Consider the following 25,046-nt stretch of genomic DNA (forward strand, 5'->3'; position numbering starts at 1 on the left):
GGCCACGCAGTGTAGCATGCAGGATCTTCCCCGACCAGGGATCAAACCTGCGCCCCCTGCAGTGGAAGCGAGGAGTCTTAACCACTGGACCATCAGGGAAGACCCTAATTATTTTTTAAATATCTCTCTTTTTACAAGGTAAAAGAACAAAACCTTTGAGGTTTTCCAGAAGCTCTCTGGGAAATCGCAAAGTCAGTTCAATATCAAGATTTCATCTAGAATTTGATTAGGGGAAGGCAAAATTGTCAAAAATGTCAAAAGGTTTGAATGCTTGATTAAATAAGATCATAAGTCACTGTGAAACAATACTGAGCTACCTATTTAACCAAAGTGACAAAAGAATTCAAAAGTAACTATAGGAAGTAACATGATTGTAAAAAAAACTTTACCTCTTTTAAAAAGTGAGAAGACTTGCCCCCTTAAATAACCAGGGATGTGATAAAGGTTAGCATAAAGCACAGGAAATTATTCTGATAAGACACAAAATCTTGTTTTCCTAAGCATATTAAGCAAAAGGTAAAGAAAAACATTTTACAATCTCTTAGTAAGAGTAGATCAATAATCCAAGAAAATCTTATCATTTTTAACAGAGAGAAAACCAAATTCTAGTTTTGTATCAGTATCCTTTTGATATCAAAGTTCATTAAAAAAAAAACTTGTGAATAAACACATCCAATCTGAGCCAGCTTTGACCATACGAGATAAGATTTCTTTTCCAAGATTCCTTTTCTTTTCTTTTTTTTTTTTTTGCAGGCAGGAAAACCTTTTATTTTAAACCACAAATAGTCAGCAGGTGGCCACAACTATCTTTTTCTGCAACTTTCTACAGCATTTTATATTCATTCAGTTTTTGTCCTGTACTTTTCCTTTTCTCATATTGGAAAAACCAGTCATTTAATTTAGGACAAAATTACTCTTTTTCTCTTAACAAGACTACATCCTACATTTCTTGTGTTCTTTTCAGGTAAAGTTGTTTCTCTTCACCTTTATTATTTGTAGTAGTTTTATTTACACATACTTATTATAATTCTTAGCCATTAGTAACCTTTTTTTAACAGAGAAAATTAGGAAGTAGACAATTATGATTGTCTGTCACATACCACCATTCTGTAGACTAGCAAATTTTATGCATATGCAATCTGTATTAGGGCTCTCCAGAGAAATAGAACCAATAGGATATATATGGACATATATAAGAGATTTGTTATAGGAATTGGCTCACACAATTATGGAGGCCAAGAAGTCCCACAATCTGCTGTCTGCAAGCTGGAGAACCCAGGAAAGCTACTGGTGAAATTCAGTCCAAGTCTGGAGGCCTGAGAATCGAGGGCCTGATGTTGTAAGTCCCAGTCTGTGTCCCATAGTACAAGAACCAGGAGCTCTGATGTCCGAGAGCAGGAGAAGATGGATGTTTCAGCTCAAGTAAAGAGAGAGAATTCATTTTTCCTCCACCTTTTCGTTCTCCTCAGGCCCCTGTTGGATTGGAAGATGCCCACCAGCATTAGTTAGGGTCAACTTCTTTGCTCAGTCTACTGATTCAATGGCTAGTCTCTTCCAGAGACACCCTCACAGACACACCAGGATATAATGTTTTACCAGCTATCTGGATAACACTTAGCCCAGTCAAGTTGACACATAAAATTAACCGTCACTCCATCTCACAATTTTTATAGGTATGTGCTTCCGCATAGTACAACTTTTTGAGGTGGCAAAAAGAATTGTTTATTAACAAATCCAAATACATTTAGCTTCTCTGTACCATATAAAATAAGAAGCCAAAAGTATGTAAACTTAAACTTATGCTTAGTAATGAATGTTTCGGTAGTTTATCTGACTTAGAAATGATTTAGATATTTAACACACATCTGTTACTTAACTTAGCATAACTCAAAGGTTACAAGTTACCAAAAAGACTTTGGAAACTATTTTCAGGCAGACATATTATTAAACAAAGTTAATCATTATCTCAAGTTATTTCCCCGTTAACTATTTTTATAGCATATGCATGTTAGGCAAGTATCACAAAAGCAAAACCTGTAAAGGTTAAATACATGGATTTTTTGTTTTACTGCTGTGCTTGATATGTATGAAGTAATGGATAATGGATATCAAAAAAATTTATTTATACTAGATCTTTACTTGTCCATTTGTTCTTATAATTTTTATAGTCTTAAACATCTAGTAGGTATAATAGTACCTTATTTGACTAGTAAACCCAAGTAAAATAAAAAAATATACTTAATGCTGAAACTGTGAAGACATAGTCATTTTTATTGAACTAATGATACCAGACTAGTCAAAGATTTACTCAAGTCACATGAACTTCAAAAACATTTGGGTTAGTTTCTATACTTCTGAGAGTTTTAAGAATATTTTGTTTATATAAGGTCTTATCTCTAAACCAATTTGAGACCTACTTTATGAGGTTTTGTAAGTTAATTTGGTAATACATCTGGAGGTAGAAAAATATCACATATACATGACATATATACATACATAAACATACACAAATATACAGACACCTGTGGAGACCAAATAACTTCCATTCTAAAATCTTAGCTATGAGTCTGATAAACACAATAATGTAAACTCACTGGTTTACATGTAATAGTTGCTCCACTTTATATTTTTATCTGAATTGTGTTTCTGGCAAATGGGACAAGTTGAGATTACTTACTCGATAGAGAGCTAAAGGATTTTACCAATATTTGTTGAGGAAACATTAAGATTTTCTTTTGCCATGATGTGTAATAGGCGGTAACATGATTGTAGAAAAAACTTAAGGAGGCTGTGGAATGAATTTTAGGTGAGAGACTGAGGGGATATTCAATCAGTTATCTAAATGTTTCCAAAGCTCATCTGAGTGGATGAAATATCCGGTCTGTTTACAATAATAGGCTTTTTCTTTCCATTTCAGCCTCAGGTAGTTGCTTCCCAGGTTCCTGAGTTCCTTGAGAGCCCCCCATAGGGGCAAGGGGCTTAAAGTTCTAGTGACTGTAGGGAGATGAGGGCCTAGACGGGAAAGAGAAGGTCTAACAAGCATGGACAGAGAGATGGAGGAGGAAGGTACTTTTTTTTTTTTTTTTGATTTTTTTTTTTTAACATCTTTATTGGAGTATAATTGCTTTACAATGGTGTGTTACTTTCTGCTTTATAACAAAGTGAATCCGTTATACATATACATATGTTCCCATATCTCTTCCCTCTTGCAACCCCCTCCCTCCCACCCTCCCCATCCCACCCCTCTAGGTGGTCACAAAGCACTGAGCTGATCTCCCTGTGCTATGCGGTTGCTTCCCACTACCTATCTATTTCACGTTAGGTAGTGTATATATGTCCATGCCACTCTCTCACTTTGTCACAGCTTACCCTTCCCCCTCCCCATATCCTCAAGTCCATTCTTTAGTAGGTCTGTGTCTTTATTCCTGTCTTGCCCCCAGGTTCTTCATGACCTTTCTTTTTTTTTCTTAGATTCCATATATATGTGTTAGCATATGGTATTTGTTTTTCTCTTTCTGACTTACTTCACTCTGTATGACAGACTCTAGGTCCATCCACCTCACTACAAATAACTCCATTTCGTTTCTTTTTATGGCTGAGTAATATTCCATTGTATATATGTGCCACATCTTCTTTATCCATTCATCTGTTGATGGACACTTAGGTTGCTTCCATGTCCTGGCTATTGTAAATAGAGCTGCAATGAACATTTTGGTGCATGACTCTTTTTGAATTATGGTTTTCTCAGGGTATATGCCCAGTAGTGGGATTGCTGGGTCATATGGTAGTTCTATTTTTAGTTTTTTAAGGCACCTCCATACTGTTCTCCATAGTGGCTGTATCAATTTACATTCCCACCAACAGTGCAAGAGGGTTCCCTTTTCTCCACACCCTCTCCAGCATTTATTGTTTCTAGATTTTTTGATGATGGCCATTCTGACCGGTGTGAGATGATATCTCATTGTAGTTTTGATTTGCATTTCTCTAATGATTAATGATGTTGAGCATTCTTTCATGTGTCTGTTGGCCATCTGTATATCTTCTTTGGAGAAATGTCTGTTTAGCTCTTCTACCCATTTTCAGATTTGGTTGTTTATATTTTTGATATTGAGCTACATGAGCTGCTTGTAAAGTTTGGAGATTAATCCTTTGTCAGTTGTTTCATATGCAAATATTTTCTCCCATTCTGAGGGTTGGCTTTTCATCTTGATTATGTTTTCCTTTGCTGTGCAAAATCTTTTAATTTTCACTAGGTCCCATTTGTTTATTTTTGTTTTTATTTCCATTTCTCTAGGAGGTGGGTCAAAAAGGCTCTTGTGATTTATGTCATGTTCTGCCTATGTTTTCCTCTAAAAGTTTTATAGTGTCCGGTCTTACATTTAGGTCTTTTTTTTTTTTTTTTTTTTTAAATTTTATTTATTTATTTATTTATATGTATTTTTGGCTGTGTTGGGTCTTCGTTTCTGTGCGAGGGCTTTCCCTAGTTGGGGCGAGCGGGGGCCACTCTTCATCGCGGTGCGTGGGCCTCTCACCGTCGTGGCCTCCCTTGTTGCCGAGCACAAGCTCCAGACGCGCAGGCTCAGTAGTTGTGGCTCATGGGCCTAGTTGCTCCGCGGCATGTGGGATCTTCCCAGACCAGGGCTCGAACCCGTGTCCCCTGCATTGGCAGGCAGATTCTCAACCACTGCGCCACCAGGGAAGCCCTTACATTTAGGTCTTTAATCCATTTTGAGTTTATTTTTGTGTATGGTGTTAGGGAGTGTTCTAATTTCATACTTTTACATGTACCTGTCCAGTTTTCCCAACACCACTTATTGAAGAGGCTGTCTTTTCTCCACTGTATATTCTTGGAGGAGGCAGGTACTTGAACGTGGATGCATCAGAAGATTCAAGGAATGAAGGGAAGAGTGAAGATGGTAAAAGGAAGAGAAGTGATGGAAAGGCAGAGGTCTTAGATGAGCCAGTTCACAGAGATCCTTAGTTCCAAATTATCCTTTGTAAAATCATGCCAACAGGAAAAGAAGTGGACTTTTAGTGCAGTAATGGTGGAGCGTGTAGTTAGCAAGAGTTTGAGAAGGGGGTTTCAGTCGACTGAGAAGTTCTTATGGGAGAAGTAGGATCAAATAGAGAGAACAAAGACGCTTCACAAGGAGCCAGGAAAGAAATTTCCAGCCCAGTGGTCTGATGATGAATCTGATCCTATCTAAGTTGTAGCCCCACGATTATTAAAGAAAAAGTTATTCCAACGCTTGTTAAAACAGTAAGGAAGACTTTATTCAGGACTATTTTGATAGGTATCAAGACTTTGGCAATAGGGGAGAGAGATTGGGCTCAACTCTAAATGCAGCAAGGACAGGTGGAGATTTGTAGCCAAGGAGCAGTGGGGCAGGGGTAGGGGTCTGTGGGTAGAAAATTACTGAGAGGAGACATCAAGAGTAGGGGGATTCTTGCTGAATTGACTTAACAGGATTCTTGCTAAAGGCAGGCCAAGGTGATCAGTTAGCAAAGGTGGGAGATCCTCTCTAAAATGATTTAGCAGAATTATTGCTACAATTGAGCTGTGCAGCAAGGCTGGGGGCCATAGTTGAGGCCAAGTCCAGGAGAGGTTCAGAGGAGTCTAAAGGTTGGTCAAGGAGAGAGTCTTTGTTAGTCCCTGTGAGAATCTGCTGTTGCCAGTGAGTATCCCGGTGCCAGAGAGAGTGTGACATTAAATAGCAAATAAAAAACACTGTGATGGACTTCCCTGGTGGTGCAGTGGTTAAGAATTCGCCTGCCAATGCAGGGGACATGGGTTCAATCCCTGGTCCGGGAAGATCCCACATGCTGCGGAGCAACTAAGCCCGTGCGCCACAGCTACTGAGCCTGTATGCCACAACTAGTGAAGCCCATGAGCCCAGAGCCCATGCTCTGCAACAAGAGAAGCCACCGCAATGAGAAGCCCGTGCACCGCAACAAAGAGTGGCCTCCACTCGCCACAACTAGAGAAAGCCCGCGTGCAGTAATGAAGACCCAACGCAGCCAAAAAAAAATCACAGGACTAGTGTGGTCTGTTTGCCTAAAGAATTTTAAAAAAACAAAAACAAAAACAAAAAAACACTGTGAGAGGTAGAGAAAGAGACAATGGAAGAAAGGGAAAAGCTTTATATGTTAGTACCTTTAATGGCATTTTTTTCTTGCTTTTTGAACAAGGGGCTCCGCATTTTCATTTTGCACTGGGTGCACAGATTGTGTACCGAGCCTCGTATACAGCCCAGGTCACATGAATACGTTCTCATCCATTTCCTTGGGATTCTATTTCCTCAGGCACAAACATTATGTCTGCCACAATCTGGTTTCCTGATCTCCTTATGAACAAATGCTTGGACAAGGCCAACCACATATCTCCCAAGAAAGAACTGATTTTTAGGCATGAGGCAGTTGAAATTCAGATTATGGGGGAAAATACTTTCTATCTCTGAAGAGGCATTATCTATCTCTGATAATGAACTAATTTAAATGGTTAAGAAGAACGTTATCATCAGGTTTTACATGTGTGTAACTTACTGGTTCAGGGTTTCCCTTGAGGGGTGATGCTATGGTCTGAATGTGTTCCCCTCCAAATTTATATGTGAAAATCCTAACCCAGATGCTATGGTATTGGTAGGTGGGGTTTGGGGGAGGTGCTTAAATCATGAGAGTGGAGCCCTCATGAATGGGATTAGTGCCTTTATAAAAGAGGCTCCAGAGAGATCCTTAACCTCTTCCACCACTTGAGGACACCGCAAGAAGGCCCCAGCTGCGAACAAGGACATGACCAGGACATGACAAATTGCAGATTTCCAACTTCAAACACTTGAAGATCCAGCCCCCACCAGTTCCCTGATAGCGAAAGCTTTTGCTGCTATAATTATTATACTAAGATTCTTTGATTTTATCTTCACCAGGCTTTATATATGCACCTTATGCCACACTTTTCTGCCTTCTGAACTTGCCCTTCAACCGTTTTCTTCACTTTCTCACTTGTAGAACAGGACAAACTTGACAGGAAAGGTGAGAATGGGGAAATTATTATTGAAAATAAAATTATTTATTGATCTCTTCATTCTGTCTACATTTTAAATATTTATAAAAATACATTATATCTTAGTCTCTGATGAGTAAAACTGGGTGAAAAATGGATTGAAATTCTAACGTTTTCATTCTGAAAAACTACTGCTTTATGAAAACTTCATCTGCACCAGAAGACAGCAGAGGGAATGATTATTCATACTGCAGTCTAATCTTCCCCTTTTCGGGATATTTTACAGAGAACTTCTCCTTGCCACCAATTCATATCCCAACCTTTCCTTTCTTTCTTCTCTACCAAACACTTTCCCATTTTTGCAGGTCTTATAATCTGTTAATATAAACATTTGAGATTTAGAGTTTTTATGTTCAAGAATGACATTTTGTCTGACATTTCATTTAGTTTTTAAGACTTCAAAGCCTTAATCTCAGAATAGCAAACAATTTCTTCTAGAGGGCTAACACCAACAGGTGAGAGTGGCTCTCTGAGTGGCACATCTGAGTTTAGCAAAACAAAATCATGGTAGACTAGTGCCGTCTACCCTGAGCGTGAAATGGGGAGTGATGGCATGGGTGCCACATATTTTCTAACCTTCTTTAGCCCAAAGGGAGGGTCATATGACCTTTTTCAAACACCATGGTGGAAACATCCTGTGGTAGGAATCAATAAATGAAGACCATTTGGATTGAGAAGGCCTTTCAGTGCCTCTAAAATCTCACTATGCCTACTCCTCAGCTTCTAACTATGTACCCTCATGGTTTTGCCTCCTTCTGGTTGGTCACCTTTTGATGATTCTCCTGTTGTTATGTATAACCCATGACGGAATGGGTAACAGAACATGTTATATAAAATGTAATACAAATCTGTCAAATGTGACATTTTTTTTAAATTGGAGTATAGTTGCTTTACAATATTGTGTTAGTTTATACTGTACAGAAAAGTGAATCAGCTATACATATATATATATATATATATATATATAGCTCCCCTCTTTTTTGGATTTCCTTCTCATTTAGGTAAATGTGACATTTTAATTGAGTCAATTTGATACATTTAATTAACCCAAATGCCTCTTCAGGGTTATGTATTTCTCTAGGATTTTGTAGGGGAGGAGAAAGAATAAACAGTGATCAAGACCGGAGGGTTGACTTAACACATGTGTTTGAATATCCTAGACTACTGATCCTTCTCAAGCTGGTGGTGGGTGACATGGTTAAAGTGGAAGGAAGCAGGGCAAGTCAGAAGACCACGATATCCGTAACTTTCATGAAGAAACTGATAGAGGATGGGCTTAACAGTTTGGGCAAATGAAGCTTGTATTTTGTCTTGCTATACCTATCTCTGATTACCAATAATGAGCTTCATTATGTATAAAATGAAGTTACATATCAATCTTCTCAAATGTCTTGGCTTATCCTTTAGTTGTTAGTTTAATCTATCATGATAGTGATGTTTATTTGACATGAGTTTTCCTAAAATCTGGCATGAATTCTTTTGATTTGGAGACCACATGAGTGCTTACCAGTCTTTAGCTGCAATACAGAGACTGAGTTTTTCAGCAGATTTCTGCTGAGTTTAAAGATTTAAGAGGAATGGAGGAAGAAGAGGTCTAGTTTTGCTTAAAGAGACCCCAGGAATAAAAACCTAGGTTAGATTCTCTGTAAGCTGCTTTTGAATTAAAGTTCAGTTTCAAGAATTAAACTGGGTCAGATTAACTCTAGAGGACCTCAGGGTTTCTGGGATACCTCAGAATCCCAGAAAGCTACTCATCTTCAGAAGACTCAAATCAGGATAAGCCTGGAAGATGACCAACCAAATACTATGGAGAATCCTGACTGTAGAAATCAACCCTAAAATAGCTTTTCACTCTCGAGGCGACCTCAGTCTCCTCCAGGACTAGCACAGGAGCCAAGAAGTTATTAAATATCCAATTTTGTGTTTTGAGCAACAGATGAGAGCGTATGTTAAGTTAATGGGCATAGGAAATCCTTTTGGTCATGTTGTGATGGCGCTTCGTTTTATATTCTTTGAGTAGGGAAGACTCCAGAAGGAAACTCCTCGTAACAAATCACAGTGGCTTCCATGATGGCAGTGATTCTTGAGAAATGTCATGTTGCTTGACATGCAGGCTTTTTAAACTGTGCATCAGAGTATTTGTGTAAAACAGTGCTGTGAGAATCCTTCCTGTAAAGATGTCTATAAACATTTTCACTTTCTTGTAAATAATTACTGTGGTTAAAAAAAAAAAAAAAAAAGAAGACCAACTAGAAAGTACAAGTTCAATGTCCTAAGTTCCTGTGCCCCATCCAAATTTGCTTTACAAAGTCTCTGGAAATACCAGGGATATGAATTTAATGGCCTGGGTGGGTTCTTGCATTGTAAGTTTACAAAGCAGTATGTTGAGAAAGCTTAGTGCTTGGAATCACCCAATGTACTTTATACATTTATTTAGAGAAGAATAGTTTCGTTTTAATTATTTATGATAATGGCTCTCAGTATACTAGTAAATGTCCTTGGGTGCATATTTTGTAAAAGTAATGAAGTCTTTGTAATGTGAGCTTTCTCTGCAGCTCTAAGCTGCCCTGTCTTTGCTAAAGAACCAGGGCAAAAGAGTGGGTCTGTGTTTTTGTATAAAAGTGTGTATAAATTACCAGGCTTGAGATTTAGCAAGGTGCTATTGAACTTGATCAAGGATTTCTAAGAACTATTCCCGGGTATCCTCACTACCCTCACCCCCATCACCCTCCCTCACAATCATAACATTAGCAACTTGACCAGAAAACATCACCATGAGGGGGATGAGCAGCCCGTCAGAATAGTGCTGTTATTGTGTTTCAGTGTTTTTCTTGTTTTTCTTCCTTTGTTGGTACTATCTTATGGTATTGCAATAAAACACATAGCAAGAAAGAATATAAATCTACTATATTTCCCTCTGGCCTAAGTTATATATGCTGTGGTTTATGGATAAGTCTTATTATGTCAAGGAACCTTCTTTCTTCTTCGGCTTCTTTCTTCTGCTGCTCTCACCCCAGCTTCTCTGCCTGGGATTAGTTTTTTTTTTTTCTCTTCACCTCTGGGGACTTCTACACACCAAAAGTGTGGGAGTGTCCACAGAGCAATCAACATGCATATGTCATCCATTTAGCTAACAATTTGAAGGGCTAAGACCACCAAAATTACAGGTTCTGTTTTATACTTTTTTAGTAGCCCCCGTAGTGCCTAATTAGGGGTTCAACAAACCTTGATGATGATAATGATCCATGCTCACATTAGAGTCAATGCAGCAAACCCCTGGCACGCTTTGCTTTAACATTTACAGCTTTGTTATATGCAGGTGACCTAAAAGGTGCTGGTGTATTGTTGTCTGCAATCAGAAATCCTATCTCATAGGCGTTTTGTGAGAGTTAGATGAGATGATGCCTTTAAAGTACTTTGCAGGAAAGAATCAGCCAACCTCGAAAGCTGGTGGGTGAGATTCACTTAGCTAGTGAACAAACCTAGATGTGTCTTAATTACTGAATGGTGGAGATCTGGAGACGCAGGAAGTCTGTAGATATAGCCCTTAAAATTTTACTGTAAAAATATTGTTCCATTTCGCCTCACCATCAGTCCATAGGCTCCCAGGCAGAGACTGATTATTAAGAAAGCTGTGTGTGAGCGCCTCATACTCAAATGAGATCCCAAGCGAATCATCGTCATTCAGACAGGAAAACAGTTCTAGTAATATCAAAAGTATCCTACAAATTAGACATGGCTTCTGTGTGAGTCAAGGAGACTGATCAATTTTGCTTAAAGTTCTGTCTTCAGAAAAAGAGCCTGCTGGACATTGGATTTGTAATAAATGGGTCACCAGTGAATTAGAAGCAATGGCAGAAATCAGATAACCTGGCCATGGGCAAGGGGTTGACTCTCGAGAGGCAAATGTAGTACATGATCCACAAGGCAATAAAGCCAAACCAGACATGAGGGGAACATGGACTGATCAGGCAACCTGCTACACATGGATGGGCGCAAAATGGGGAGCAATTTCTAAAACTAATGGCAAAGCCACCTGCCCATCAAGAATGGAATGCTAGCTCATGGATGCAGCAGAAAGGACAATGCAAAATGCTTTAATTAACACCTCTGGGCTTCCCTGGTGGCCCAGTGGCTAAGAATCCCCTTGCCAATGCAGGGGTCACAGGTTCGAGCCCTGGTCCGGGATGATCCCACATGCCGCGGAGCAACTAAGTCCATGTGCCACGAGTACTGAGCCTGCACTCTAGAACCCACGAGCCACAGCTACTGAGCCCACGTGCTACAAGTACTGAAGCCCGTGGGCCTAGAGCCCGTGCTCCGCAACAAGAGAAGCCACCGCAACAAGGAGTAGCCTCCACTCGCCGCAACTAGAGAAAACCCTCACACAGCAACGAAGACCCAACACAGCCAAAACTAAATAAATTAAATAAATAAATTAAAAAAAAAACACCTCTATTCACAAAGTTTTCTCTCTCTCTTTTTTTTTTCAGAAAGTTTTCTCTTTAAATGAAAGGGGACTGTTGCAGTTATGTACTGCCATGTAACAAACTACTCCAAAATTATTGGCTTAAACCACACCATTTTATTTATTTGCTTACAACTTATGTTTAAATCCATTAGTTCGTGATGAGATTCCCCCCCTCCTTGCCCCAAAATACAGACTCCCAATCTTATTGATCACCTTTGGAAGAAGCTGGGAACCCATTAGCTAATTTAAAATCTGATTAATAGAGAGACAGAATTAAGAACTTATCTTGTCCTTCCCATATGATCTGCATTTCAGTATAACGAAATATTTGAAAGAGGAAATGTTTTTTCTACAAAAATTTTCCAGCTAATAAACAAAGAAGCAAAAAGGAAAATACATCATCATTTGTAGCCCCTACTTAACTACTGATTGTGGGCAATGACCATCAGTGTCTGATAATGTCGTAAGAAGAGACAATCGGACATCATGTGTCTCCTGATACGCGTGTGCCACACCATTCATGAAGCCACCTTGCCAACAAAACCACACACATAAACAAACAAAGCCCTGAATCTGCTCAAGACTTTAGATCTAACTAAAATTTCACAGGAAACATAAGAGAGAGTGGAACACATTTTCTTAAAATACATTATGAGGATGCAATCAGCAAAATCTAGACTGTGGGAAACTTAGTAGGTAAAACAAGTTTCTTCATTTAAATAAACAAATTACAGGGGCTTCCCTGGCGGCGCAGTGGTTGAGAATCTGCCTGCCAATGCAGGGGACACGGGTTCGAGCCCTGGTCTGGGAGGATCCCACATGCCGCGGAGCAACTAGGCCCGTGAGCCACAATTACTGAGCCTGCGCGTCTGGAGCCTGTGCTCCACAACAAGAGAGGCCGCGATAATGAGAGGCCCGCGCACCGCGATGAAGAGTGGCCCCCACTTGCCGCAACTAGAGAAAGCCCTCCCACAGAAACCAAGACCCAACACAGCCATAAATAAATAAATAAAAAAAAAAAAAAAACAAATTACAAGATAAAGCAGAGAGAGAAGGAAGGGAAACAGAGAGAGGGGGGAGAGAGACTTAAAATACTTATCAAAGAATTGCAATGTATGGACCTTATTTGGATACTGACCCAAACAAATAAATTGCAAAAAAAGAAAAAAAATTATAAGACAAGTGAAGACAATCAGGGAAGTGTGAACACCAACTGGATATTTGATAATATTAAGGGATTATTTTTAATGTTTTTAGGTGTGATAATAGTATTGTAATTATATATATATATATATTTTAGAAAGAGTCCTTATCTTTTAGAGATACATAGTAACATATGTGCAGGTAAATTGATGTACTGTCTAGGATTTCTTCAAAATAATCAGAGGTGGAACAAAATTGGCAATTTATACCTTATGAAGCTAGGCAATAGATACATTGGGAAATTTATACTATTCACTCTATTTGTATGTGTTTGAGAAATCCCACTGTATTTTTTTAATCAATGGAAACCACTAAAAGAAATGAAACATCATCACCCAAACCAGTATAGGGTGAGGGGAGGACACAGAGGATCAGGGGAAAAAAAAAAAAAATCCCACTGTATTTTTTTAATCAATGGAAACCACTAAAAGAAATGAAACATCATCACCCAAACCAGTATAGGGTGAGGGGAGGACACAGAGGATCAGGGGGAAAAAAAAAAAAAAACAGAAAATATTATGCATCTAATAGAGGTAGGAAAGAAGCAAGGAACAAAGCAGTTGCTCAAACAGTAGTCTCCCAGTAAATGAAGGCTCTTTACTAAGCCTTACACAGCCATGCTTAGACTCCACAAATCTTGCCTCTGTAGTGAAAGTACATTTTGAGCTAGGACACTGGGTTCTAATCCTGACCCTCCCTGCAGTAAGCCGTGAAGCTCTCCAGGCTAAATCGTGCATGAATGCTCAGGCTATAAGAACCCAGACATCATTTGGCCATTGGCAGCTTTGTGACGGCTGGGGCTAGAGATTCAGTTTGCGCCACAAAGAAAGCAAAGCCACTGGGTCGCCTGAGGAAGTAACCTGAGCCCTTAGCTCTAACCTGGTGAGCTAACTTTCAACCTACCCCCTGCTGCTGTGTGCTATTCAGGCAGAGCCTAAAGCTGTGTGACCTAACAGCCAACCCCTAAGACACTATTCCAAGAGCTCATCTCTTACAGACTTTTGAAATATGATTTGGCAAGTTTCTAATAAGAGTGATTTGCAGCCTATTTGAAAGAGAATAAATGTCAAAAGAGGGGGAAATGGGGTTGGAGGTGTGAATACCGCAAAGACTGCTGCTGGTGAATACCACACAGATAGTCTATATATCTTAGAGACTGTATTTTCAGAAGGCATGGGAATCTTGAAAAGGAAGAAAACCTTTCTTCACTCTCTCAAATGTTGTGAATTTAAGCTCTTTTCTTCTTTCCAGGTTCATCCTTTCAGGTGCTTTCTATTTATTTCCCCACATGTTCTCTGATTTTTTTTTTTTCCTTTTGATTTCACTTTAGAGTAGAATGGCGCTTATTGCCATCTCCTAATCACTGCATTTATTCCCAGATTTCTCCCTGGATGTGTGGCTTTCTTATGGCATTTCTCATCTTCATTCCTGTTCCCATTAGCTCTTTGTCAAAACGTGCTCTTAAAAAAAAAACCCAAAAATTCTCCTTTTCTTTTTCCTCTGAATCTCTGAACCTTATTCTCTCTGAAACTCTATGGCTTATGCTGTTCTTGCTCTTGTCCCCTCTAGTGCGTAAGGCATCCATGAAAGGATTAAGTAGCAAAAAGCTCTCAGCGTAAGGTCAGGATGTGTTGTGATGTGGAAAAGCTTCTGTAGTGACTGTGCTTTATTGGTTGAGGTTGTTGTCCTTTTTATCCTCCTGGGGCATTCACTAGGTATAATGTCTGGATTCTTTGTTCATTTTGCTCATAAACTCTCGTAGGGCTCTAAAAGTCAGATTGCCTTTTCCTTCCTAACTCGCTTCTCAATTTGAATATCACCTTAAGTGGCATCTGGTTGCGGATGAGAAGAAAGGATTCAGAGAAAGAAATAGAATGAGAAGAAAAATGACCTATGTTACCTACCAAAACTGACCTTGAACTTTGATAAAGTCATAGCTAACTTTTTCCGTAGGAGATTAGGTATACCAGCACAGGAACTGAATAATATATTTTGATGATGATGGGGATCTACAGCTGTTCTAAAAAGGGAAAGCTGTATGAAAGAAAGTATAGAAAAAGAAATTGTAAAGAAAAGAAAAGAAAAGAAAGTAAAACAGTCCCAGATAGTAGACCCACAAGTTACTTATTTGGGCAGAACTAATAAACTTACTACGTCAACGCTGTTCTAAGTACTTTATGTATATTTGCTTATACTCTTCTTCACAAACTTATGGGGTAGGTACCATTACTAGCCCAACTCTGCATATGAGAAAACTGAGGCACAGAGAGGTTAAATGTCTTATCTATGGTTATACAACTAGTAAGTGGTAGCTCTGGAATTTGACCCCAAGCAGCCTGGCTGCATTGTCCATATAATAAACTGCAGTTGCATTTTGATTTTTTTAATAGAATTTGTACTTGCCTTCATTAATAAAGATTTAAATGAAGTTTATTTCTCCAATATTTCAGTAGAAAATGAGTCTCAAGATACGGGCAACTTAAAAATTTTGTGTGGACCTGATCAGATTCCAAATCTTTGTTCATATCCATGTGTCCAGTTAAGTTATAATAAGAGTGTTTAAAAATAAGGCACAAAATTTTCAACAATAGCATTACGGGACATAAGACAATTGTTAAATGATAGTTTTCAGAGAAAAATTATGTGAAAAATTCTAAGTAGAACCATAACAGAATATGTTAACATAACAGGAGAGAATCTGTTAAGGTTAAACTCTAAAAGATCAGAATGTATATACTGGATGAAAATAAGTGATTTTAAAAATCATTATGCAAAATTTAATTTAGGGGAATTTTAACACAGAAGTATACAGCTGTGACACGGACGTGCTATTTATATATATATATCATAGGTAAGTTGTCAAGATGATGTAAATCTACCAATGCTAGTGGTAGCAAGGATAAAACTCAGATATATAAACCAAATTAGGAATTATCTATCACTCAGAGAAAGAATTACCTGCAAAATATAAGATTTTGACTATGAGCTAGAAAAAGGCTTTTGAGTCTTACTGTTAGCTCTTGCCCCTGTGAGGCTATAGAAATCTGTCTCTCTTGTGTTGTTTACAGTGAATTATCTGTAACCTTTTAATGGTTGGCAATGAACTTGCTGGCATAGCTGAGTGATTATCAATTCTTTTTTTTTTTTAATTTATTTATTTTTGACTGCATTTGGGTCTTTGTTGCTGCGCGCGGGCTTTCTCTAGTTGCAGCGAGCAGGGGCTACTCTCCTTGCGGTGTGCAGGCTTCTCACTGATGTGGCTTCTCTTGTTGTGGAGCACCGGCTCTAGGTGCATGGGCTAAGTAGTTGTGGCTCGTGGGCTCTAGAGTGCAGGCTCAGTAGTTGTGGCTCGCAGGCTTAGTTGCTCCGCGACATGTGGGATCTTCCTGGACCAGGGCTCGAACCTGAGTCCCCTGCATTGGCAGGCAGATTCTTAACCACTGCGCCACCAGGGAAGTCCAATTATCAATCCTTATATTACACAGATCAATACTCCATCATTAAACTTAGGACATAAATTTCAGCTGTCTGGGCAGAGGAAGAAACTGACCAAGTTGCTTTCCCAACATCCTGGTGGCAGGTGGCATAGGAGAGTAAACTGAGATTGTAGCTCATAGTTAAATATCATTTAGACTCAAAATTCAGAAGATTGCCTGGACATTGAGGGTGACTTAGACCCACCTCTTCCGTACCTGGTTCCTGGTTCTGCTCTATTCACATCGGTGGGTGTTCTGTGTGGCTTACAGGCCTTGATAACAGACTTGGATCTTCTACTGTGGTCTCTTCCTTTCTTTTCTTACTAATACAAGGTTGAATTAGTGGCACCGTGGGACAAAATTCTTTTGATGTATGTGTACAAGCGTGTATGTATGCATGCCTGCTGTTCCTATTCCATATTATAAATATTCAGAAAATTTTCTTTTCTGACCCAACAACTTTTTAAGTTTAACTTTAAAAAATTTTAAATAGGTAATTTACATAATTCAATTTTAAATTATATAAAAGTGTATACAGTAAGAAATCTTTCTCCCCTCTCTGTTCTCATTCCAACCAACCCATTCCCATTCCTACAAACAACCAATGCTATTAGATTTTTTGTACCCTTCCAGAGATATTTTATGTATGTACAAGAAAAATTGTATAGATACACTCTTTTTCTTTCCTTTTTCACACAAATGGCAGTCTATTTTATACACTTTTTAGCTTACTTTTTTCAGGCAACAATAAATCTTGATATCTTCTAACATTTTCTCTGGCCTGGCTATCTCTCCTTTCTTTTCCCACTCTCCCATTTGTCTCCCCTAATATGCATTTACTCTGCACTTTTGTATGCTAGAGACACATTGGTCCGTTCACTAATTAGTTGACTTCTTATTGTGCTAAATCTTGTACTTTCATGCACTTGATGTTGTCCATTTAAATGTAACCCCCCAAATGATATAATATGCACACTTATGTCCTTTTTTGGTACATAGCACCAAGAATAATTATGAGTTTAATGAATATCTTTTCCTGACTTTGACTTCTGATATTTTTGCCACCCACGTAGTGTTTTGAAACCAATTCTACTTTTACTGCTATTCAGTTAAATGCTAGCTTGTTAATAGACAGCATGGATTGGCCAGGTTTTGATAGAAGAGATATAGGACCATTCCTTCATTATGTCAGTATGACAGGAAAACAGATGTGAAATAATTATAAACCTGTCAATTCTTTCAAATTGTATCTATAAACTCAGTACAACCTTAATCAAACTATTAAAATTTTTAAAAGAACTTGATAACCATACCTAAAATCTATATGGAAATGGCATATGAATAGCTAACTTAACTTTTAAAAACAAGAGTTTTTAAACAAGAGTTTTTTAACTTTTAAAAACAAGAGTTTAATTTAATATTAAATTAAACTAAAAAGCCTTAGTAATAAAAACAGGGTAGTACTGGCAAAAGAACAAATTAATGAATGGAACAGAATAGAATAGACAGAGATACACCAATGTGCATATGATAATTATTGCTAATTTTGAGTTACCATAAAACAGTGAAGAGAAGATAATTTAGTTGATGGTTTTGGGAAAATTTACTCATTATATAAGAAAAAAATATAACTGGATGCCTGCCTAAAGCCACACCTGGATTAAAGACCTAAACATGAAAGTTGAAATTATAAAATTAATAAAAGAAAATATAGAAAACTATTTGTGACTTAGGGGGAGGAAAGAACTTGGTTTTCATTTTTTCATTCTGAAAAATTTCATATATGTCAAAAGTAGAGAGAATAGAACAAAGACCTTCCATATAGCCATCACCCAGATTTTAAAAGTAGTAAGATTTTGTCATGTTTGCTTCTTCTATCCATTATTTCATTAATTTTTTTTTACTTTGTCAAAATATCTTAAAGCAAATCCAAGATTTCATATAATTTCATCCTACATAGCACACAGTATACTCTTAAAAATATGGACACATTTTCTATATGTATCCACAATACCATCGTTGCACCTGTAAAAGATAACTCTCTCTCTATATATATTTTTTGGCCATGCCGCGAGGCTTGTCCGATCTTAGTTCCCTGACCAGGGATTGAACCCAGGCCCCGACAGTGAAAGTGCCAAGTTCTAACCACTGGATCTCCAGGGAATTCCCAAGATAACAATAATTAAGTAAGGGCTTTTTAAACAATCAAAATTCTTCACATTAAGTACATTAGAATAGTTTCCTGGGGTGGGGGAGGAAAGGAAAAATGGGAATGGAGTATGGAGACAAAAGAGAATAAATAAGTAGAATAAGTGCAAAAACTTGCCTATATTACTGATGATAATATATCATGGGCTGAGGATTACAGCTAACTCTCTTCTATGCCCAGGCAGGGGCAGGGGTGGGAGGTAAAGAGCTGAGACAGTTTATATCCTTGGATGAGCCTAAAATAACAGGCACTTTCATCACAGGATTTGAGAAACTAGACACAAATATCTGAACAAATATCTCTCCCACTGCCTGAATCTCAATATTAGAGACTGACTATAAAATGTTCTTTCTTAGACTGAAAAGGGGTCATGAAGTTCTCAAAAACCAAACCAAGCCAAAACACCATATTGAGGGGGAATGTCAAAGGGTCACAGGAGCCAACTAAAGAGCTCCCAGTAGCCAAAGTTGGAACAATTCAAGTAACTAAATAATAAGGTACAGTACCTTGGATTATAACCCGACATATAAATATCCATGAGTTCATACTAATATAAATAAATTATTGAATAAATTAATAAAAGGGGAAGAAGAGAAAAATGTCTCGTGCTCTCGTGCAGAAGAATTCCCAATAATTTATGTACATGTTCCACCCACAATAAGGGGGAACATAACGCTGCATTCCTTAAATGTGGGCTTCACATAATGACTTCCTTCCAAAGAGGGCAGTATGGGAAAGGGAGAAAGGAGAAAAGAGTAACTTCACAGTGGAGGAACCTGATAGACGCTATCTCAGCCAGGTAATCAAGGGCAACATCAAGAGTCATAAATCATGTTGATAGAATGTACTCTGGGTATGATGTGATGAAAACATCACTATACCCCAATGAACTTCTCCCCAACACCCCATAACCCCAGGCTAATCATGAGAAAAACATCAGACGAATTCCAGTAGAAGAGCATCCTGCAATATACCTGACCAGTACTCCCTGAAACTGTTAAGATCACCACAAAGAAAGTCTGAGAAACTCTTACGGCCAAGAGGTGGCTAAGGAGACATGACAAATAATATAATGTGGTATCCTGGAACCAAAGAAAGGCCATTAGGTAAAAACTAAGGATATCTAAATAAAATGGGCTTCAGATATTAATAATGTATTAATATCGGTTCATTAATTGTAACATGTACCATACTAACGTAAGATGTCAATAACTGGGGAAACTTGGGGGTTGGGTGGAGTGGGGATGGAATATAGAAACCCTCTGTCTCCATTCTTCTGTAAATCTAAAACTGTTCTTTGAAAAAGGGTCATGAAGTCAGTGGTTAATGGAATACATGGTAAAATTTTCCTTTTCTCCATTCCAGCTGGGAAAGATTTGTCTGTTTGTTTTATTATTATTATTTTTTTGTTCGTTTGTTTTTTGCTAAACACAGAAGAGATCTTTGCTCAGAGACACAGGAAGTGTTTTTCTTCTCCCACTTCTGGGGTTATGAGTGAGCTTGCCAAAGTTGAAGGCAGATACCTTAGAACCCTTGAGTAGATAATATAACTATATAATTAGTTGGAACTTGGAGAGATTCCCAAGACAGCTGAGAAATGGCCAGTAGTGTACACTGATGGCCAGGAGCTTCTTAACGTTAGAATAAGGGGCTCATTCCCTTGCAGTCCTCGAAGTTCAACCACATGCAGTTAGAATGATAGTTTCAACCAATCTGAAGTAACATAAGTGATTCTAGTCGTAGGATCTCTGAGCAAAGTGTTCAGACAGGATTACCTGTTGAGGCTTTCATCTCCTACTCCTAGCATGGTGCCTGGCACTCAGTAGGTACTTAGCAAATGTTCATGAAATAAATGGTAATGTGCTCCTAGAGTTCAGTGCAGTATTACAATATTTTACATTCGGTTCTAATAAAGTAAAGAGCTGTATAGCCTGGCTGGCAAAATGTTATAATTATCGCCTGAAAAAACATTTATTAAATATCTTCTAATTCATGGAATTTATCTTTTATTAGTTCATCTACTATCAGTTTCAAATCTCTGAATAGCAGAACTGTGTCTTTTATTATGGGAAATATTGGACCATATGTCACTTGAAAGGTATTTTTCCCTAAATCTTTATTAATGTGCTAGCTTGAACTCAGAACTGGCCTATCAGGAATGGTTAATGTTTTCCTCATGAGGAATCTTGACGCAGTTGAACGTTATAATTTTTGTGTGTATTTTTATTAGCTCAGAACCTTGCCAGTTCACTCATGCTAATCTGCAATTCCTGTAATTATCACAAAAAAAAAAGTTAATGGGGCAAATTAACCCCATTTCTCAATGCAGGCTTAATAGGAAAAAGTTATTTTGAAAGCTCAGTGGCTTATAAGCGCTGCTTTACAAAACACACTGTAACACGCTTCTACTTCGAGATACAGCCTTAAGTAGTTAAACAAGCTCATTGGTATTAAGTGGGTATATTTCCATCCTTTATTTTTCCCTATTGACTTCATTACTTAAGATATATCTGACTAGATGCTGGTAAAGGACCTTCTGGAAGCATGCAGCCATGGTGGAGGGGAGTGGAGGGAGCTCCCTATTTGGGGAGGAGAGTGGACATCATTGGAGATAAGTGTGATTGAACAACTAGCTCTCATGGAATATCGTTGAGAGAGTAATAATTGGTTTTAATCAGGGATTATGCAGTGAATCTGTGGATTGAAAGAGACTAATAACTGCTTAATATAATCTAAGACTCAGAAAGATCCACGATAAAATAACTACAAAGAAGTAGAATCAAAACACATTCCTGGATGTTTTAATCATTGAAGTTGGAACAAAAGGGATAACCATGAAACTTTTTTCTAAAATAAATCCTTCCAGGAGTCAGTGAGCGGAGACCAAAGCAGACTTTAGAAGAACTAACTTCAAAAGAGATTCTCTATATTATAAGGGTGCAATTGTTAAACTAAAATGATCAAGACCTCCCGGAGATTCTAGGTCATGACTAAACCATCACCATCGACTCGGACATTTCTAGAGACCTGGCACACTCACCCTTCCACCCTCTGCTCCACTCACGGCCCAGGCTGGGCACTGAAGTTCCCCATCATTTGGTTGGACAGTGCTACAGGACAGGCCTCCAAACACAGAGCTTCCTGGGCACTGCAGTACACTGGAAAAGCTCTAGTGAGAGCGGGTAAGTGCAGCCTGAGTGTCTGGTGAGATCAAACCTGAAGAGAGAGTGAGATAAGGAGAGAGTTGAGTCATTAGTCAATTCTTTTAACTAACTCTCTGAAGTTGGCTGGCTTCACACTAGACCTGGTGATTAATGGTAGAGAGATAGCTCTTAAAATTCAACTTCTGTAAGTAGAAAGAAATTTAAAGCTTCCCCTGAGCATTCGCTTCCTCTTTAACTGCTTCAAAACAAATCTCAGGGGCTTCCCTGGTGGCGCAGTGGTTGAGAATCTGCCTGCTAATGCAGGGGACACGGGTTCGAGCCCTGGTCTGGGAAGATCCCACATGCCGCGGAGCAACTGGGCCCGTGCGCCACAACTAGTGAGCCTGCGCGTCTGGAGCCTGTGCTCCGCAACAAGAGAGGCCACGATAGTGAGAGGCCCGTGCACCGCGATGAAGAGTGGCCCCCCGCTTGCCGCAACTAGAGAAAGCCCTAGCACAGAAACGAAGACCTAACATAGCAATCAATCAATGAATGAATCAATAAATAAATCTTTAAAAAAAACAAAAAAAAAAACCAAATCTCAGTGTCTCTAGGCTGATGCCAGTTCTCATCTTGCACACAGCCCTTGATGGGAAAGAGGGAGCAGGCCAGCCGTCCCCTATCGGACAGTGACCCAGGGTTCTCTGCCTTTTCACAGCAATCTCCCAAAGGGAGAAACAGAGTCAAGACATCAAGGGACAAAATGGCAACCCTGAGAGGTCATTCCACTGTCAGAAACCACACACAAGCTATTATTCTGAATTAGCTATTATTCTGAAGAGGGGAAAACTACTTGCAGTTTTCCAAGTGGATAGTCTGGAGTTTGCTATAGCAGTGCTTTTTAGTTCAATTATCCCTTGCAGAAAAGTATGTATATAAAAGTTAAGAAGATTCAATACAGAGAATAATTTTTTTCTGGCTTTGAAAATTTTTCAAATACATAAGCACAATTCTTAGTCGCAGAGACTCAATTACTCAGTTATCGAAGATGATATGGATAAGGTGACCACACCTACCATCTACCCGGCTGCACAGAAATCTAGGATTCATGCTGTTTCCTCTCTTCTCATACCAAATCTGTTAGTTTCATTAATTCTCCTTTCAAAATATTTTAATTCATCCAATTTTCTCCATTCTCATGACACCATTTTAGTTTAAATCACAGTCATGTCTCACCTGAACTATTACAATAACCTCTTTAATAGAACTCACTCTTGCTTCTCTATAATCTACCTCATGGCAGCCAGAGAGATCTTTTTTCAACATGTGTGAGATCACACCATTCATGAAGTCATGTCATCTTCAATGGCTTCCTTCCAGGGCTATAGATGATCTAGCCCTTCCCTACTGTCCAACTTCATTTCCTATTACGTTCTGCCCTAATACCACTGGCCTGTTTGGGGTTCCTTGACTAAGCCAACCTCTTATCTGCCTCAGAGACTTTGCCTTCATTTCCTCTGGCTGTAATGCTGACCTCCTCATGACTGGTTCTTTCCTGTCTTCTAGGTCTTAGCATAAATGTCACCTCCACAGATAGGATCCCCCCAACCTGTCCCCTTCCCTTGTTATTCTCCCTTTATTAATATCCTTTGCTTATTTTGTTCACAGCACTTATAATCTGAAATTGTCCTATTTATTTATTAATGTATATACTTACTCTTTTTATTTTAACTTAAAAAAAATAAATTTATTTATTTATTTTTGGCTGCGTTGGGTCTTCGTTGCTGTGTGCGGGCTTTCTCTAGTTGCAGTGAGCGGGGGCTGCTCTTCATTGCGGTGCACGGGCTTCTCATTGCAGTGGCTTCTCTTGTTGCAGAGCACGGGCTCTAGGCATGAGGGCTTCAGTAGTTGTGGCACGCAGGCTCAGTAGTTGTGGCTCATGGGCTCTAGAGCGCAGGCTCAGTAGTTGTGGCTCATGGGCTTAGTTGCTCCGCGGCACGTGGGATATTCCCAGACCAGGGCGCAAACCCATGTCCCCTGCATTGGCAGGCGGATTCTTAACCACTGCGCCACCAGGGAAGTCCATCTGTAACTTTTAATTCATGGAAAATTTCAAGCATTGTATATACTTACTCTTGATCTCTTCTCTCCCACAATAGAATCTAAGCTTTTCCAGGGTAGGAACCATGCTTGTCTTCGTGACATCATTGTATCTACAATACTTAGAACAGTGCCAGAACATAGTAAATATTCAGTGGATATTTGTGAAATGAATGAAGAAAGAAAGGTCATCTAGAGCAGGGGTTGGCAAAATTTTTCTGTAAAGGGCCAGAGAGTAAATATTTTAGCATTTGTCATTTACAGTCTCTGTTGCCTATTCTTCTTCATGTAAAGACCATTCTTCACTCTTACAAAAACAGACCACAAGCTGGATGTGGCCCAAGGGCTATGGTTGCCAAACCCTGATCTAGATCAAAAGAGAAGTTTATCCATAACCCTAGTTACCTCTAATATCTAACTTTTGTTTACTTGTCTGAGTTCTAGGGTGTAGTAGATAAACTGGAGTAGTATGTCAGCTGTTACCTCCTTGTCCATGACCCCTTCTTAGTGAACCTGTTCCACCCACAGTTCCTGGAGAGGAATAGCTTTATATGCTACCTGATTTCCTCTATACCTCCTACTTCCTACTCATGGCTGATTGTACTAGAGCTGAACTCTACCCTAATCAGATGATGAGGTCTCTATGGAATTTGGAATTGGGCCACTAAAATTGAACCACTTAGATGCCAGTGGGCTCTTGACATAAAATAGTAGGGTAGATCCATGACAAACCAAAGCCAAATGTAAGCTCATATGTTCAGGGAATAGAGATACCACAATAAAAAGGAGGTCAGACTACTAAAGACACTGAAGGAGATATACAGGTAGAAGCACAGACCTGAAGCCCCAGGGTCCTGAGAAGAAAGGAGTAGCCTTGGGTCCTGAATATCCAGTTCCGTGTCCCATGTGGTCTAGGTGTGCTTTGCTTATGTCCTTGGATATCTGTGAAGTGGTCTGTTGTTATCGCTCCTTAACTGACCTAATTTAAGAGAGCTTCTATTCCTGACAATGGGGCTGGGTGTTTCAAGTTACTATCAAAGCTATCGATCAATACACACATATTTAACAGATGTCTGCTATGTTTAGGATATCTGATAGACATCATGAGAGCAAACACATATGTACAAGAAATTGTTATTGCCTTCAGGGAGGGTAAATCTAGTTGAGGGATGAGACAGAGACATATGAAATCATAATTAACAGCGTAAGGCCGTGTGCAGTTAAACACCTCTGACAGGATTCTATCTACGTGTCTAAGACTTTTTAAAAATCAATTTTAATGGTATTTAAAGCAAAATGAAAATGGATGCTGAGGAAATAATACTGCTTCAAAAGAATTACACAACAGTGCATACTGACAAATAAAATTGCTTTTTATCAAGAA

The 25,046-nt window shown here is 38.9% G+C and overlaps 1 protein-coding gene across 1 annotated transcript in view; it reads left to right on the plus strand.

Moving 5' to 3' along the window:
• Positions 1–25,046, plus strand: part of JADE1 (jade family PHD finger 1) — a 195,588-nt gene that overhangs the window by 85,416 nt on the left and 85,126 nt on the right. The window lies entirely within an intron of this gene.

This window comes from Balaenoptera musculus, chromosome 5, assembly GCF_009873245.2.
Source record: "Balaenoptera musculus isolate JJ_BM4_2016_0621 chromosome 5, mBalMus1.pri.v3, whole genome shotgun sequence".
Lineage (NCBI taxonomy): Eukaryota > Metazoa > Chordata > Mammalia > Artiodactyla > Balaenopteridae > Balaenoptera > Balaenoptera musculus.